The 4506-nt window shown below is 34.0% G+C and overlaps 1 long non-coding RNA gene across 1 annotated transcript; it reads right to left on the bottom strand.

The window, feature by feature from the left end:
• Positions 1 to 985: 985 nt before the first annotated feature.
• Positions 986 to 1969, bottom strand: LOC109588400 (uncharacterized). The gene is made up of 3 exons (XR_002188144.1): positions 1822 to 1969; positions 1324 to 1473; positions 986 to 1230 (listed from the first exon to the last, which is right to left on the bottom strand). It is a non-coding gene; the product is annotated as an uncharacterized LOC109588400 (long non-coding RNA).
• Positions 1970 to 4506: the final 2537 nt, after the last annotated feature.

Here is a 4506-nt window from a genome sequence, read left to right on the forward strand (position 1 = left end):
ACAGTATCACAATTGCAACTAAGAAATACTATAAATATTATTTTAAAAATCAACACAAACAACTGATAACGTAAAAAATTTTAAAAAATGAAGTAGGATTCCGAACGACCAATGAAAATACAAAATATTATAAAAAAATCAAAGCAAACAAGAACACAAAAAATTAAAAAAAAACAAGATGAAGTAGGATTCCAAACAACCAATGAAAATATGAAATGAAAATCCTACTCGTGACGCAAATTCTACTCTACATTGCAAGGTGATCCATAATTCTTACATAATAACATTAAAAGTACAATGTAGAGTAGAATTTGCGTCACGAGTAAAATTTTCATTTCGTATTTTCGTTGGTCGTTCAGAATCCTACTTCATCTTGTTTTTTTTTTAATTTTTTGTGTTCTTGGCCCATGGTTTTCTCCAAAAAATGGCTCCAAAATCACCCCAAATTTTTATTACATTCTCTGATACATATTGATGTCCTTACGCTACGTAGCAAGTTTGAGCTAATTCTGACTTCAATTTTTCGAGTTATGGCCATTTAAAAAATGAGCCAAAATCTAAAAAATACCCAAGGCTATATATAGCACATGGTTTTTTTCAAAAAATGGCTCCGAAATCACCAAAAATTTTCATTAAATTTATGACACATATTGATGTCCTTATGCTGTGTAGAAATTTTGAGCTAATTCCGACTTCAATTTTTTGAGTTACGGCCATTTTATGAAAACGCCAAATTTTTGAAAAATACCCAAGGCTATTACACATGGTTTTTTCCAGAAAATGGCTCCAAAATCACCAAAAATTTTTATTACATTTTCTGATACATATTTATGTCCGTATGCTACATAGCAAGTTTGAGCTAATTCTGACTTCAATTTTTCGAGTTACGGCCATTTAAAAAATAAGCCAAAATCTAAAAAATACCCAAGGCTATAGCACATGGTTTTTTTCCAAAAAATGGCTCCAAAATTACCCCAAATTTTTATTACATTTTCTAATACATATTGACATCCTTGTGCTGTGTAGCAAGTTTGAGCTGATTCCGAGTAAAACTTTCTGCGTTACAGCCATTTGAAAAAATATCGCAATACCCATGTACATGTACATACACATGTGTGATTGATGATTAATGGAAACTACATGTAACTTTAAACCTTTGGAAGCTTCATCCCAGCCCTATAGCTTACCATTTCTATTCTTCCAATATACTCAAAAATGTGGGCACAAGATCTAAATAAATAAATAAATACCATTATTACTATTATTACTATTATTATTATTATTACTATTATTACTATTATTATTATTATTATTATTTCTTACTCGAGGACATCAAAGAAAGCTGATATTTCATTGCTACCATTGTAAGCTCCACCCCCAGCCCCTCCCACTGGTGACCCTATTGGAGAGAGTAGGTCCTTGATAAAGGAACAGGAGCATCAACACAATCCTGCCACCACTGGATGAGAACATCTAGTGAAGAGAATAAATAAACAAAATAAATAAATAAACAAAATTTAAGACATACATAAGGAAACTGTGTTACAGATCAAACTGTTCGAAATATACAAAATTATGTACATGTACATGTAATACATGTATGTAGTATTACAGTAATCATTGTTAAATCTAGAAATAAATTTTGAGGGACCGATCTAGCAAAAAATTGGAGACTTAAGGACACCTAGGGCTAAATATGAGATACCAAAAGCTGAAAAATGAGAGATTTCTGGAGACTTAGACCAAATATGGGAGAATAAAAGTCTCCTAAACTCCATCTAGATCTAACAGTGATTATAAGTTATCATTATTGGAGCTTACTGATATTCAAATCTTCAAAGACAAATAGAAAGCACATCAATAAATCCCTCATCTCCTGAAGGCTAAAACTATACATGCATTAATAGAAACAGGAGCAACAGGAGAGGAGCTGGTACATTAGGACCAGGAGAGAGGGAGAGGGAGAGAGAGAGAGAAGGAGGTTGAGATACCTCACCACCAGGAGACTGATCATCACCAGTAACATTAAGAGGATTAATAGCCTTATACCAGGGGCCGCCCCATAATAGTATTCAGTTTAATATTCCCGTGGGAAGATTTCTTTGATAGTGAAGGAGGACCAGTTCTTTCACCAGTATTAGGGGATTCTGAGTCACTGGGCGGAATTAAGGGTGGAGCAGTCCCAGGAGTAGGGGGGAGAGGGACAGAGGGGGTAAGGGGAGGAGGTCCCTCTCTTTGTGCAGTTTTGATGAGTGTCTGAGGATTATTGTCAGTAGAGGGAAGAATAGTAGCCCACAGATCCTTTCCTTCTCTTCCTACGAAAGTTAATAGAAAATAATGATAATAAAAAATCATAGTATGTACATGTACTTGTATGAGGTTAATGAAATTACATTGTACTGCTGTATAAACATACATGTACATGTACAGCTTCAACTGTTAATTACAAGAGAAGGAGAAGAGAGGACAATCCACCATAGGCTTTTCCAAATAAGTGAGTATAAAAAGAATTACTATAGACAGTTGCTTAATCCATATACATGTACATATATATATATATATAGAATAATCTACACAACCAAGAAATATCATCTCTGATACAGGCCTCTACCCAAAATCAATGATTCAAGCCTGATGTCTATTTTGATACAGCCCTAACTGGCATCAATGTTGAATCATGTCTGTTGCTCTGGCTGAACCAGGGCCGCACTCCAGCATGACTGTATGATAGATGATTATCATGATTGTATCATACTAGACTTATTGCTTTGCAGGCTGCCAAAAATCCATGATACAGGAATGTATCAAGGCTGATCCTGATTGATATCACTCATGATTCAAAGTAAAATTCTTGCCTGTGTATACAATTCTTGAATGGGTTAACTTATAAACTTAGCCCTGTCTTAAACTAAATGTATCAATATAAACAATTAAACATTTCAAACAATCTAAACAAGCAAGGATATACATGTAGGACAATCAGTAGTAGTAACAGTTAATGAAGTTAACTCCACGTGCTGCAATTGTTCTAGTGTCAACTGTAAACGACAACAAAGAATAGGATGACTTAGAGAGGGCAACCCATTAGACCTTTTACAAATAACTGAGAATAAAAGGAGAGGGACCTGCAATGTGAAGACATTCAAAGGCAAATGTGCAATGTCAATAACTTAAAATTTTTGAATGGGTTAGCTTAACCCTGTCTTAAACTGTTAATATAAAGATTAAAGAATTAATAGTGCTTGATGATATGCAAAACTTTGAAATGATACAATATCATACAATAATTGCCCAAAAATTAAGATATTTCTATTATCCATAAGTTATTAAGCCATGCCCATTTCCTTTAATGTTATTAAAACGGCTCAATAAAGCTGTTACTGAGAACAATTATTATCAAAAAGCATTATATTAACCTTCTTTGGCCTCCATATACATGTACATGTACTTCAGCTACTTCATCTGCCTTCCAAAAAGTATAGTTACGAAATAAGTCACAGCCATTTTAAGAAAACGCCAAAATTGTGAAAATACCCCGGCAAGGCCTTGGTTTTTTCAAAAAATGGCTCCAAAATTCCTCCCAAATTTTTATTACACTTTCTGATGTATATTGATGACTTTATGCTATGTAGAAAGTTTGAGACATCTCCGACAAATACTTTCAAGTCATGAGCATTTTTCCAAAATTGCATGTACATGTACATGTACCACCAATTCTTACTATTACTATCACAAACTGAGTAGTTGCTTGATTTCAGATTCATAAATAACTTCCTTGCTGGAAAGGTCATGTATAGACAGTTACATTGTGAGGAGATTATGATGAGTCTGCAGTTGATAAATCACATGTACTGTACCTTTAACCTCATGCATAAACTTATACATGTGTAATCTCATTAACCTCCAGTTGTAATGCATACATGTACAAGCAAACTGCAGTGTTGCTAAGTAAACATTGTAATTATTGTCTAGTTCTTTTCTACTTTATACTTTACTGACAGTCATTCACATTTACAGGCATCATATCTAACCTCATGGATAAACTTATACCTCCAGTTTGTATGCATACATGCTGTGTTGCTAAGTAAATTATTAAGGCAGCCTTACAATACGAGACACCTACGGTGCATGTCCTCGCCCTTATAACTGTTTGATTATCAAAATTAAAAGAACTTTAACATGCAAATTGGATATATATATATATATATATATATATAAAACAAGTGTACTCCTGAGGGATAGCAGCTAGCTTGTATAGATCTACCAGACTACCTGCAGAAGTAGCAGCATGCAAGCTACTCCAGCTACTCCCAAATTGGAGGTGTGGCCTGACATCTCAACAACTATTAATTAATTATTTGATGGCAGCAACCCCTGCAACAAGAAGGAAGTTTCAGATTTTTCTCTTCTTATAAGCACTATATGACATTATAATGGCACAAATACTGTTGCCTAGATGTAAATTGAGTGATTTGAGAGAGTTTAGGACCTTTAGACTACCTACAG

The sequence above is a fragment of the Amphimedon queenslandica genome, unplaced genomic scaffold, assembly GCF_000090795.2.
Source record: "Amphimedon queenslandica unplaced genomic scaffold, v1.1 AMPQUscaffold_12118, whole genome shotgun sequence".
Taxonomy (NCBI): Eukaryota; Metazoa; Porifera; class Demospongiae; order Haplosclerida; family Niphatidae; genus Amphimedon; species Amphimedon queenslandica.